Below are 14,590 nucleotides of genomic sequence, written 5' to 3'. Positions count from 1 at the left end.
GGGAAAGTACAGTACATCAGATTTGGTAGACACATTTCTTGCCCCCAAAGAGCTTGCAGCCTGAAGGCAGGCTAAAAATTCTGCATATTGAAAGCTCATTCAGAATGCTAGTAAGCAGATGGCTTGCCTTTACTCTCCTACTGCTTAACCCACAAACACACTGTAGCTTCTAAGCTTCCCAGACACATTCACACGTGCCCACATAGATTCTGATCCTAGTTACCCAGAACCTTCTCCATTTCCAAGCTTTCTTCACAACAGTTCAGACCCCCAGATTCCTCTGACTCCCTGCATTGCTAAACTGCTCTGGCACAGGGTTCCTTTTCCTTAATCTGTAATTAGATTCCCTCTGTCCCGGGTTCTGCATTGCAGCCAATTATATGAATGTGAGTGATTTGGGCTTCCTGATGGTGCCAATACTTTTCTCCTCTCTGGAAATCAGCTGATTGTTTACAGCATGCCTGGCGCTATGCAATCCTTAGGAGATTTATATAAATTCTGCACTGTGCAAACAGGTACAAACATCGCACTACAGTCAGATCAGAAATGATTGTTTTATTTTGGAAAAAAAGAAATTGCATCTGTATCTTTTTCTTAGAAAATCTGGGGAATACCAACAAGCATGTTAGGATATCTTAGATAACCGCAAGACTTAGCTGCTATCACTTCCACTCAGATGCCCACTATAGCATTCTGCACACAGCAGGTACTTAGGACAGCCCTCTGCATGCAGTAGGTGCATAGGACAGTGCTCTTCACCGAGTAGGTGCCCTGCACAGCACATCACCCACAACAGATGGTTAAAGAATAATGATTGATTATCTTCCTGTTATTTCCACTTCTGGTAGACTTGGGCAGGCTACTGGGCCCCCTGCATTATGTATTCCCTCTAATTCTAATTAAATGCTCAGGTTAGATTTTATGAGGCCTTATACCTAATGTTTTATTAAAATTTGGCCATATCTTGCTTACTGAATTCTCTTCTAATCTCATAAGGCTAGCAAAGGCAATCAGAGTTTCTTGGCACAAAATGTTTTTAATAAACGAGCATTGTTACTGGCTTGTTGGTCTCTTGTCTTCCTGATAAGAAGGCCAGTTTTTCCCCCTTTTTTCCTTCCTGAAAATGATTCTACAAATCCCATTTCCCGGCTTTTGTCTCTGCGCTTTTAAAAGACAATTGGCATTTCAGTAATAATCTCAATTTGCAGTCTCAACATGATGAAGGGATCTCTTAACCAGAATCCTTCTAAACTATATTTGCAAAGTCGCTCTTTTCCCTTGTCCCAGACTTTTTCTTGGCCTTGTCTTCTTGCAGACATTTTAAAAAGAAAGGTAAATCAGTGTCTCACTGTTTATTTCCTGGATATTTCTAGACTTTTATTTTCTTTGCTATTTTTACTTCCTACCAATGTGCATATTTCACTGTTTATAGATCCTCAGATTGACACTCCATTCTGGGATTTTCCATAAACTTTCTGGGAAGCATTGGCCGACTTGATCTATGTTGCTTAGGATGCCCCAATAGGTTATTTTTTTTTCAGACCTTAAGGCATTTCTTCAGCCAAATTACCTTGGTTCCTTGCACTCCTCTTTTCCTGAGGAATTCTCTGCAAAGCATAAAAGATGGGTTCTGACCCCGGCTCTGCCATGTGCCTGCTGCATGACTTTGGGCAAGTCACACATTTTCTCTGGGTTTTCATTTCATCATCTATAGAGTGGGGATTAAATACCTGTTTCCCCTCCTCCTTAGATATGAAACATCTTGGCCTAGTGGAAAGAACATGGTCCTGGGAGTTAGAAACCCTGAATTCTAATCCCAGCTCTATCACTTGCTCGCTGTGTGACTTTGGGCAAGTGATTTAACTTCTCTGTGCCTCAATTTCCTAACTGTAAAATGGAAATTCAGTAAACAGCTATCCTTCCCTCCGTCTTAGACCATGACCCCTGTGTGGGACAGAGACTGTGTCCAACTGGATTATCTTGTATTTACTCCAGCATTCGGTACAGTGCTTGGTTCATAGTAAATGCTTAAGAAATACCACAACTACTAATTATTATGTGAGCTCTGTGTGGGGAAGGGCTTCTATCTGTTTTGACTGTATTTAACCAGGTGCTTAGCATGGTGCTTGGCACATATTGAACACCTAAAAACCCACCATAATTATTATTATTTTTATTAAGTATGTCCTGGTCAGGATCCTTTAGAACTATCCCTCCACCTCCTGCCTGTGGGCTTAAATTTTTTGACCCCCACACATTGTTTTTCACCACTGTCTTCTCATGTCTATTTGCTGTGTTACAACTTAACTGCTTTTCCCAAAGTTACCGGGAAAGATTCTCTCCTCCTCTGTAGTTTCACTCTGGTACTGTAATTATCACACACTTCTTTTAGAGAAGCAGCATGGCTTTAGCAGAAAAAGCACAGGCTTGGGAGTCAGAGGACATGGGTGCTACTCTTGGCTCCGCCATTTGTCTGCTGTGACCTTGGGCAAGCCAGTTAACTTCTCTGTGCCTCAGTTCCCTCATTTGTAAAATGGGGATTAAGAACATGAGCCCCACGTTGGACAATCTGATAACCTCTTATCTACCCCAGCGCTTAGAACAGTGCTTGGCACATAGTAAGCACTTAAATACTATCATTATTATCATTATTATTCTTTCCTTCCTTCAGTGGAACCACATCACTCTATAGTGAGGTCATTGGTTTGGGTTTTGCATTTGATGGTTTAATCATCATTTGAACATGATTTTGAATGAGAGGCAGCATGGCCTAGTGGAAACAGTGTGGGACTAGGAATCAGAAGAGATGGGGTTAGAATCCAGTTCTGTCATTGGCCTGCCTTATATGACCTTGGGCATTTCATCTCACTTTTCTGTACCTCAGGCAACTAGATGAATGTTACATCCATAACCATTAGGATGGGTGTGGAGAAAGGGCAACCATCAGTTTGTTCCTTCAAGCATCTTGTCGCCACTGTGGGAGGTGAATTCTAGGAGGAATAGACCATTAGGTTCACCCAGTAATGGTTTGAACCAGCATGTTCGTTCATTCTTATGATTCATTACAGCATCATTGCATTCCAATTTGCGTAATAGTAATAATAATGATAACAATACAAATACTACTAATAATCATGATATTTGTTAAGCACTTACTACATGCCAAACACTGTACTAAGCACTGGAGTAGATACAAGATGATCAGGTCAGACACAGCCTGTCCCACATGGCGCTCACCATCTAAGTCAGCGGGAAAATGGGTAATGAATCTTCATTTTACAGAAGAGGAAAATGAAGCACAGAGAAATTAAGTTACTTGCCCAATGTCATACAGGAGGCAAGTGGTGGAGTTGGGATTAGAACCCAGATCCGTTCACTCTTAGGCCTGCACTCTTTCAGTGAGTCCATGCCTCCTTCTGGGCACTGTGACTATGGGGGAATGGGCACTGCTATATCCGGAAACCTCAAATACAAGTCATTTGACAACCTAAAAAAAGCTCTAAAAATAACCTGAAACAAAGACACAAACGACAGTGAAACCGATCCATAATTGGGTCATCAGAGGAGAAAGGTTTGGACCAAATCCAGGGAAAGTACTTCACAGGAGTTTATTTTGGGGATGAGAATCATGACGGATGGGCTAATCGGCTTAGAAATAAAATAATAATAATTAGGGTATTTATTAGTAATGGTAGAGAATCACGACAAAGGGGATAATTGGTTTAGAAATAAAAGGCTGTCCTGATTGTTTGCCTTACATCAAAAATAGGAAATTCTTCACAGAATTTTGCCTTTCTTTCTGGCATGTTAGTTTGACAAAATTATCTTTTCAGAAGATGAATTACATTAAGCTTTCGCCTAAATCTTTTGGCTAATTCAACTTGTATTTTAAGAACAAGAGAAAACCTGCAAAGAAATGGCGCGTGAAAGAGTAAAAAGAACCCAGGGGGTTGAGCATTTACTTTCCTGCAAAAATCTTTGGACCTGATTCTCCCCCTCTGGGATGCAGGGTATCACTGTAGTCTGCATAACTTTTGTTGCCATTAGCAGTATTTTCTAAAAAGCACTATGAAGATTATCCTTCTGTTTGTGTAAAAAGTATTGGCAGTGTTAGACTTCGGGTTTAAAAAGAAAACAACTGTTTTCAGGTGGAAGCCAGGAATGTTTTAAATGGTGTTTTTCATTTGCCTTCAGCCATACTGTCTTTTCACTCTCTCTGCCTTAAGTAAATTGGATGCTCTATGCTTAATGGGACTGCACACACAAAATAAATTTAATCAAAAACACCTTTAATTAGCCTTATTTCTAAAAAATAGTTATAGACAAACCTGGCATGATAAAGTCTACAAAATTGAGGTTAAAATGACAACAATGAATATTTGAATTAAAGGAACTTTTGCATACATTTTACATAATGGGACACCAGTTATTCTTCTGTTTCGTTGCCTTCTTTTGCACCTTAAATTTCATATAATCAGGGAGCTCACATCTTACCTCCCGCCATAATGACAGGAATTGATGGGATAAAAGAACTCTCTTCCAAGACAAATTATCATTTCACTGATCTACTTCAGTGAGTACAAATTCCCTCAGCTCCCATTATCAGGCTTAGAACAGTAGAAAAGCTCTAGTTAACAAAAATGGTGTTGCCTTTCTTCTACCATAAAATTTTCATTTATTCTCTCCATAATCCCCTGGTGTAAATACAGTCATTCTGAAACCTTTCAGTAGGCTGCCATACATATTTGGGCACTGTTGCTTGTCTGGATTTCTTCCACGGTACTTTAATTTTGTGGTTCAGTGAGCAAAATGAAGAGTTTTCCTGGAGGACTTGTGCTAAAAACATCCAGGGGCCGGTGTTTAGCCATCAGAATCTGTCTTTTCCCTTGGTTAGAGTGGCTGGTTTGAAGGCTCTTTCTTTCTGAGGACCAGGGTCAAGTAGAAATGCAAATAACCACCAGGAGTGAGAGTAAAGTTCAGGATTATTTTGAGCCATTCCAACACTGAGAAATGTCAAGTTTTATGCTCTTCATTTGTGCTTTCTTCAGGCCCTGAAGTCTAGCTTGGCAAGGACTGTTTAGATGTGGAAGGAAGCAGAGGGTGTGTATGTCTATTCTGATGGGTTCTGTCTTGGCTGACTGTGGGACTGGATGCTGTTAGACCTCGTGTACAGCCATGGTGATTTTCTTTGGTTTGGAGGGTGGAGATTGTGTTGGGGTAAAGGAGCGGATAATTGGCATGTTCAATGAGCAGAGAGTGAAAAGACAGTTTGGCTTGCTTTTTAGCTTCCTAACCCAAGGACTCTGATGACTTTTATGATTATTATTTTTATACATTTATGCATTATATATTTAATTTATATGTAACATTATTATTATAATCATTATATTTTATTATGATCAGAATTACTGTGGTATTGGATAAGCACTTACTATGTGCCAAACACAGTCTGAACCTCTGGGATAGATACAAGATAAGATTAAACACAGTTTTTATCAGAGACTTCCAGTCTAAGGGGGAAGGAAACAGGTATTTTATCACCCCTAATTTTTTAAATTTGTTAAACTCCTTACTATGTGCCAAGCATTGGGGCAGATACTAGCTAATTAGATTGGACACATTCCATGTTGCCGATATGTACATTCCAAGCGCTTAGAACAGTGCTCTGCACATAGTAAGCGCTCAATAAATACTATTGAATGAATTAATGTCCTACATGGGGCTCACAGTCTTAATCCCCATTATACAAATGAAGTAACTGAGGCCTGGAGAAGTTAAGTGACTTGCAGAAGGACACCCAGCAGACAAGTGGCAGAGTTGGGATTAGACCCTAGGTTCTCTGACTCCCAGGCCCATGCTTTTTCCTCTAGGCCATGCTGCTTCTCCCTTTTAACAGATGAGGAAACTGAGGCTCAGAGGAGTTGGGTGACTTGCCCAAACTCCTGCTTCAGGCAAAGTTATGGATCCAGATTTAGAACCAGACCTGTACTTTTCCACTGTCTTCATTTTGCCATTAGCAGTACGCCCAACATTGAAATCTTCCATTTTGCCTTAAATGTTAGATTTTGGAACTGTGGAATTAGTCTATCTGAATTCTTACAGAACTTCTATTTCTCTTTGTTGCTTTCTCTCAGTATCTGGGGCTCTGTAATCCTGATGGGAGGCCCCCAGTTTTGCCCTGGAGGTAGGAGAGGGGTCTCAGGCAGTTCCTCTAAACTGTAAGCTCGTTATGGGCATGGATTGTGTCTGACATTTCTGTTGTATTGTACTCTTCCAAGTGCTTAGTACAGTGCTCTGCACACATTAAGCACTTAGTAAATGTTATTGGTAATGATGATAGCTTATGTCTCCAGGTAGATTGTATAATTACACACCCACAGAAAATAAGCATAAGACCCATTACTTTGTTCCAAGACATTGAAAAAATGAGACATGCTTAATAGTCAGACACTGGGTAGAGATTTAAAATACTCACTCTTCATTCATATCTCAAGGTGGGCTGTGGGATATATGTGAGTGCGTGTTGCTTGCTCACCTCCCTTTGAGGCTCTTTGTGCTCCCATTTCAATCAGAGGCTCTCAATCTTCCCCTCTCCCTTACTATCTCTTTTCCTGAGTCGAGCCTGCTTACTCCTATTCCTACTGAGAAGGTGGGGTGGATACTAATAATAATAATAATTGTGGTATTTATTAAGCATTTACTATATTCCAGGCATTGTTCTAAGTGTTGTGAGGGAATGCAAACAAATTGGTTTGGACAGTGAGACTTAAGGTGTGCACTTAAGTGTTTGCCAGGGGAACTTTGTGCTTTTGAGGGGACACACATGTACCCTGAGCTCAAAGGTAAAGCTTCACCTTTTGCAGTTTTTCCCTCTCCTAAATCTCCAGGTCCCTCCTGCTATTTCTACACTTGCTTCCCACTGAAATCCCATTGCAGGAGGGAGCGAAGAGTGAGTCAGGGAGGCAGTCCTGGTCAGTGTCAGGGGTGGGGGTAGAAGGGGTTCAGAGAGGGGCTGGGATCCCATTGTCTTTTCTTCTGTATTCAGGTCTCTCCTCTTAATAACCTCCTCTTTTAAGGCATTTGTTAAGCTCCTATTATGTGCCAGACACTGTACTAAGTGCTGTAGTTACAAGCTGTCTGGTTGGACACAGTTCATGACCCACATGGGGCTCACTATCTTAAGCCCCATTTTACAGATGAAGTAACTGAAACACAGAGGAAGTGAAGTGACTTGTCCAAGGTCACACAGAAGACAAGTGGGGGAGCCAGGATTAGAACACAGGTCCTTCTGATGCCCAGGCCCATGTTCTATCCATTAGACCTAGCTGCTTCTCTGAGCTCCAACCTCTAGCCTTATGTTAAGAAACAGGAGAAATGCATCAGTGTTATGCTCTTGTACGTGCCAGTCTGCCAAGAAAGCTGAAACCAAGGGTTGGGGTGAATAGAGCAGGCTGACATGTGAGGATTTCTGTCTGCTGAAACCATTATTTCCTGAAATAACGTATATGGGGGTTCCAGAAATAACAAATTCAGACATCATGAACTATTCATCAAATCTGATTTAATGGGATCATTATATCTGGCATTCTGCATGTGTTAATAGCATCTAATGCCCAGATGCTTTTTTTGACTGTTGAATGAATGATGATCCAGGATTCAGGTTTTCTTAATGACTCCTTAATATCAACTACTTTAGTGAGCGGCACTGGGAAGAATGCATGACATTTATTTTATATTAGGAGCATGGAAAATGTGCGTGTTTGTAATCAAGGTAAATTTTTACATTGTAGCTCTAATGACTCTGACTGAAAAGTGGATGATTATGAAGAGTGCATCTTCTAGCATAAATATGAAATGGAAACACATTAGATGGTGATGTGAGAAAGAACAGATCCTAGGAAGATGTTGATAATTTACCAAGTGGGAGAGAGCTGGTTCTTTTAAAGAATGCATAACCTACTGGAAACTTGGAGACAGAGAATCCTGAAACAAAGACTTGGTTTTGATTCTTTCACTATCTGGACAGGAGGCTGTGTATTTTAAGACCTGACTTTTACTCTGCTCTGGGAAGTTTGGGGTAATACTTCTGAAAATGTATTCAGTTTCTTTCAGGTTAACATAGGTTATATCCTTGTCCTTCCTCCTGTTGTCACAGTTTGTGAACTATTTTGGGGATTGTGTCTCTTTCTCCTCTCTCCCGCTTTAAATTGGAAGCTCCTGGGTGGTGGAGCATGTATGTCTTACTGCTGTGGTTCTCTCCCAAGGGCTTAGTGCAATGCTTTCTATACCAGAAGGCATTTAAAAAATGCCATGGGTTGCTGGAGTAGTGAAGCTCAGTAGCTGAAGTGAGTTAAGAGTGTTCTCTCCAGGTCACCCAAATCTGCCACAGAATGTCAACATTATTTGGAGTTGCCAGGAAACACAGGATTCAGTGACCTCTGTTGCCTATTAGTTTTTTCTGGCACTTAAGCTTTCCATAATTCAGCTTCAGATTACCAAAAGATGGAGAGGTTAAATTCTAGAAAAAACAAGGTTATTTAGGCCTGATGTCTGGTTGAAAGAATAATTCCCTCTCATGCCCAAATGTTGTGAGAATTGTATCTGTAGGGATTTGAAGTCTCTAGAAGTGATTTGATATTTTAATCTTGACTACTTTATTATCTTCATGCATCCCAAGTCCATTCCCTCTAACTTGCTTTTTGATGTGTACTAAATTTAAGAGATGAGACTTTTGTCTCTCTGGGGTTTTGCAAATGGGGTCCCAGAGTCAGTGGTGTTGTCTTATAAAAAGACGGAGATAAAGCTAAATTTGAGTTAAAACAAAGACAAACAGCAGTATACTTGAAACAGAAAGAGAGAGAGTTGTCACACTAACAGACATCAGTCCCTTGGGTAAATGAACAATTTATGCCATGAATAGTGACATATTAGTAGACTGCCTGTGATAGTCTGCCACCTTTTTGTAGTGCACTCTCCCAAGTGCTAAGTACAGTACTCTGCACACAGAAAAAATGCTCCATAAATATCACCAATTGAATGACTGGTAATGCCAGTGAATGTTTAGAAAGGGATCGTGAACTTCAGTATTTCATACTTCTTATCCTTAGGTTGATGTGGTCCATGAGTGTTCATTTTTATTTTCCTTGGGATGGGATAGTCCGGAAGCCAGCAGTCTCCTCCTATGATTTCTTTGTGTGTGTGTCAGGAAGGAGAATGGCCTAGAAGTCATCAGTGTTCCCCTTTGGTTCTTCTGCGGCTCTATCTGTCCATGGTATCAGCTGTCCCTGAAACTGCTACCATGCTTTGCCCAGAGGGGCATCCTAAGAAACACTGGCAGAGAATAAAAGAATGGATGGCCTTCTGTGCAGTGAGCTAATTTGAGCTGGGTTAAACAGACCCCATAATCTAGTTTAAGAACCTCCCCCACTCTGGGGACATATCAAAAAATCAATTACAATGCTATTGACTGAGTGCCTCCTTTGTGCACAGTGCTTCACTCTGAGTTCTGTCGGAATATCAGTTTTCTCTGTGCATTTTGGGTAGAACGTGACAGGAGAATTCTCTATTATAATTGTGATGGTTTCATTTTTTTATCCACGATTTAACAACAGAGCCACTAACCCCAGTTTCTAAATAGGGAAACTGAGGCAAAGAGGGATTTGTATGGGTCAAAACCCACCACAGCAAAGATTTATCCTGAAGTGCAAATGATGCGGTGGGGAGTGTAGGTGTCACATTGGTCTTTTCAAAGGAGATTAGGATCTCACCATCAGTAATGTCATCATAGTCTTTGAAGGCCAGCTGGATACATAGCCCCAAGCCGGCATGTGTTCTTGAATAAGCAGTATTTGTGAGCAGACGTGAGATCTTTTACAGAAGAAGTGTTTCCTTGTAGCAATCCCAGTGCCCTTTTTAAATGGATAAAATGAATGGAGCATCATGGTAGTTAGTATCATGGTAGTTATGTTCTCCATTTATCTACCTTTTTCCATTCCTGGAGTTAGTTAGCCTTTCCATGACCTGCCTTGCTTCACACTATTCAATTTTGGGAAGTTGTATTCTAAGTGACATGGTATTTGATGATTTTCTGCGTGACTGAATTCCACTGCTGAGTTCTCTAGGGGGTATCACTCAGTGCTTTTGCCAACCTCCTGCAGGGGCAACCACTCTGGGAAGAGCAGGTCAGGTGAGGCCTGCTGGTGGTGGGGGCAGGGGAGGGAGGAAAAGAAAGATGGCATCTCTACAAACGTTTGTAAAAACAGGAAAATTTTCTCTTCATAGCCCCATTGTAGAAACCAGTAATCTCTGTTTAACAGAACCTGTTCCAAAGAGTACCAATCACCCACCAAAAACCCACTATCAGGAATCTAGTAGACTAATCAATATTTCCCCACATACCTTTTCAGTTCATTTAGCATTGGAAAGAACAATAGAGAGAGGATACTATAAATGAGGTGTTATTTAGCCTCCTTGGGGCGAAAGCCAAATTGGGGCAAGTGTACTGAGAATCAATTTCACAGCCTCTGTTTGTGGTTTGCTAATAGAATTGGCTCTTGGAAATGAGGCCACAGTGTCTCCCTGTTCAGCCTCCCTTGGGTGACTAGGACTGTGAGCTGGCCAACAGGTAATTATGCAAAACCTGCAGGTACCTAGAGGATATCTGTAATTTCTTTTATTGTCTCTATATCTTCCTCCAACCTATAATTTATTTTAGTGTCTATTCATGTCCCCTCTAGATTATAAAAGCTTTGAGAAAAGGGACCATATTTATCAACTCTATCAGGCTCTGACTCTCCCAAGCACTTAATACATTGCTCCACCCAAACAGTAAATAATCCTGCTAGATTTTAAGTTCCTTGAAGACGAAGATCATGTCTGCTAACACTGTCGTACTCTTCCAAGAGTTGAGAACCCTGCTCTGCACAAAGTAGATAATCCCACTTTATTTTAAGCTTCTTGAAGACAGCGATCCAGTCTATTAATTCAATTGGACTCTCCCAAGCATTTAGTATGGTATTCTGTACACAACTAGTGCTCAATAAGTACCATTGATACTGGACGTATTTGGGAGGAGGTATTTCTGGGCAGATTAAATCTTGAGTCAGTAATAGTAATTCATGAACAATATGAAGGTCAACAAATAAAACTGAGTGGCGGGAGAAACTTAGCTTTCTTCAAATACGCATGAACAAACCATGACTCTAGAGCATACTGAGTTATGCACTTCACAGTAAAGATTAAACTCCAGCAGTGCTGGCACAGTGGATTTCATTTATTGATGTTAAATTGGATTCTGTTATCCCAAGACAAATCATCACCCTGGTCTAGTCATCAGGGTGTTCTCACTCTGGGATAAACCAAAAGTGAGCATCGCCAGTGTTCCTCTGCTGGAAATTAGGAGTCAATTGCTGGGCCAGCATGGGACACCCGATCATTCTAGGTCAGAGTCAGTCAGCGCTTACAGTGTCAAAGCACTGTATTAAGAGCTTGAAAGAGTAAAGTGGGGTTGGTAGACACAATCCCTGCCTTCAAGGAGCATACAGTCTAGGGGGAGAAAATACTAAAATACACTGCAGATAGCAGAAGTTCTGGTAAGCAAGTGTTTCCATCAGTTCTACCACCAGCAAGGCTGCCTCTGCTCCCTTTTCTGGACCTTCAGGCAGTGTCTGCTCAGGTAGAGATTCTTTGGCCTTGTTAGCCTGAAACATCTGGGAGGGAAGGGGGCATTGAGCATCCTCTCTTCTCATTCATACTTCCACCTGGCTCATTGTGGCACCTCTTGAGCTGAAAGGGAAGATTAAAGCTTTTACTATTTACAGTTTTTAAATATTGTTTGCCCATTTCCCCTCCCCGCCCCCATTTATATTGTGAGATCCTTGAGGCAGGGAATGTGTGTCTCTCTACTGTTGAATCAATCAATGATATTTTGGGGGGGGGATTAGGAAGCAGTGTGGCCTAGTGGATAGGGCAGGGCCTGGTAGAAGGCTGTGGGTTCTAATCCTGGCTCTGCCACTTGTCTGCTGTGTGACCTTGGGCAAGTCGCTCAACTTCTCTGTGCCCCAGTTATCTTCCTCCTCTAGACTTTAAGCTCACTGAGAGCAGGAAATGTATGTGTTATATTACTATATTGTATGCCCCCAAGCCCTTAGTACAGTACTCTGCACACAGTAAACTCTCAATAAATATGATTGATTATTGTGGGCAAAGCCCTGTATTAAGTGCTTAATTGAAATCAAAGTCCCCAAGTGCTTAGTACAGGGCTTAGCACTCAGTAGATATTCAGTAAATGTTATTAATTGACTGAATGAATAGATCTCATTTCATGTATTAGCAAGTGTGGGAAAACAATGGGCTGTGGTTTTGTCTGGGGTAGTCTAAATAAATTATGGAGATCAATCTCCACCTTGCCATTGAAAAGGTGAATTCAGGTAAACTGTTACCAGTTTATATAGCCTGTAGAAATTTCCACTGGATGTACCCCAAACAATTAATGATACCTGACGAAAGTAAGGATATGTGATTATTATATATATTATGGAAAATATTTATGCTTCCCTTGAACTGCTTCATCATTTCTATTCAAAGCTCTTTACTGAATTTAAATTTGTTGAAATAATACATTTAATTCAACATCATTTTCTTTAATTTTACATGCTTTCAAAGGTATTTGACAAAGGAAACTTAATTAAGCGTACTTCCTTAATTGATTTCTTTTTAAAAGATGTTTTAAAATTCATGAACAATTTGGTGGTTGAATCCAAAGCAGGCAAGATTTGGATTGGGACAAGCTAATAAGTAGCTGAAAAAAGGAACATTGGTCTAAACACATGGCTAATTGTCTAAATTACAATAGGGAAGTGTGATTATGACTTTGTGGCTCAATCTGGATATTTTCCCTCACCAGAAAGGCACTTTCTATTCGAATGTGCCACAGGAGGATTTTCTGCAAGTAGTTTAGAAGACAGGTCCATCTCACTGTCTGGAATAAACAGAATATCACAGTGTTTTCTGGTTTTGTTTAGTTTTGATACAGTGGTACTTTGGGTTGGATTGATGGATCTCAGAATATTTTTGGTGTACTATAGAGGAAAGCATAAGAAACACATTGTTTTATCTTGGTATTATGCCTCTCGCCAATACAAAATATGTCTCTTGGGTTATCTCTGAGTGGAATGGGCTCCTTGGGATTTTCTTGAATTGAAGGTAGACTAGCTGACCTTCACATTTCTTGTTTCACAAAGGCACAGAGCTGCCAAAAAGAACACATCGTGTCTGTGTGTATAATTCCCCAAGGAAGTGCCATTAGGAAACGACTCTGGCTATTTTGCTGGTTTGATAAATGATCACTATGAAGTCCAGGTAGGCTAGTTGTTCTAGTAAAATGTGCCCTGGTCGGTGGTCACTGTCAGACTAATGTACCCATCGAGTTAGTGGTTGGGTTTACTACCTATATTATAGGCTCCTGGACCCATTCCCCCAGGTCCAAGCTTGGTTGCATAGTATCTAGTTCCAGAAGGTAGACTCACCACACCTTAGAGGGATGTGGGCAGGGGGTCTTGGAATAGAATGCATAATACTGCTCAGTAGATGGTCTGTTCTGCTTCTGGGCCTCAGAGGCTTCTGGCATTTGTATATGGAGTCTGTCCAGTGCTTAGAACAGTGCTTGGCACACAGTAAGTGCTTAACAAATATGATTATTATTAATAGTATGTATCTGTACTGAGCTCTTATTCTGTTCAGAGCACTCTACTAAGCATCTGGGAGAGTGCAGTACATTTGGGAGACATGATCTCTGCTCCTGGTTGAGATTACAGTGTAATCATCATCTCAAAGCACAGAACACCCCGTTTAGAATCACTTATCTCTAATGCCATCATTACTGCTAGCATTTCAAATGCACTTACATCATAAGATCCCTTCTAAGTCTTGAGTTTCTTGCAAGAATAATTACAGTAGAGTCACCAATCTAAAAACATCGTGTAAGTATGTGAAAAGAATCAGAGCTAATCAGTTTCTTAAAATGACAGTTCACAAAAGGAAATTTGCAGAAAATAAATAGATGGCATTAGAAATAGAGAAATCGAATTGAACTGCAAGAACTAACTACAATTAAGCACCACTTCAATTAGTCACTCAATTGAGTACCTATTGACTGCTGAGCACTGTACTAAGTGCTTGGGAGGATAAAATAGAGAAAGTAGACATGATCCCAGCACTCAAGGAGCTTACTTATAGTCTAGCAGGGGAGAAAGACCCCCCCAAAAAGGTACTGATAGGAGGAAGAAGGAAAAGGGGATATATACGGACATTAGTTCTTAAGTAGAAGGATATGCAAGATATGTATGGAGATGCTTAGTGCAGTTGGAAGTGCCTCAGTATATCAACTACTGATGTCACAGTTGGAAGGCAATTTAGAAGCCAGTAATTAAAAATGAAATTTGCCTTAGAAAAGTCTTCTAACTCTGAGAATAGAAGCACAGCATTTTCAAGCTTCCTCATCAGTCAGTGTTAGGAAGCAGTGATAAAGGAAGAGGGTTGAAGGCCACTGCATATATAGCTGTCCTTGGTGTTTCAAGAAGGCACCAATGAC

This window comes from Ornithorhynchus anatinus, chromosome 19 (assembly GCF_004115215.2).
Source record: "Ornithorhynchus anatinus isolate Pmale09 chromosome 19, mOrnAna1.pri.v4, whole genome shotgun sequence".
Lineage (NCBI taxonomy): Eukaryota > Metazoa > Chordata > Mammalia > Monotremata > Ornithorhynchidae > Ornithorhynchus > Ornithorhynchus anatinus.
This window is presented reverse-complemented; position numbering follows the sequence as displayed.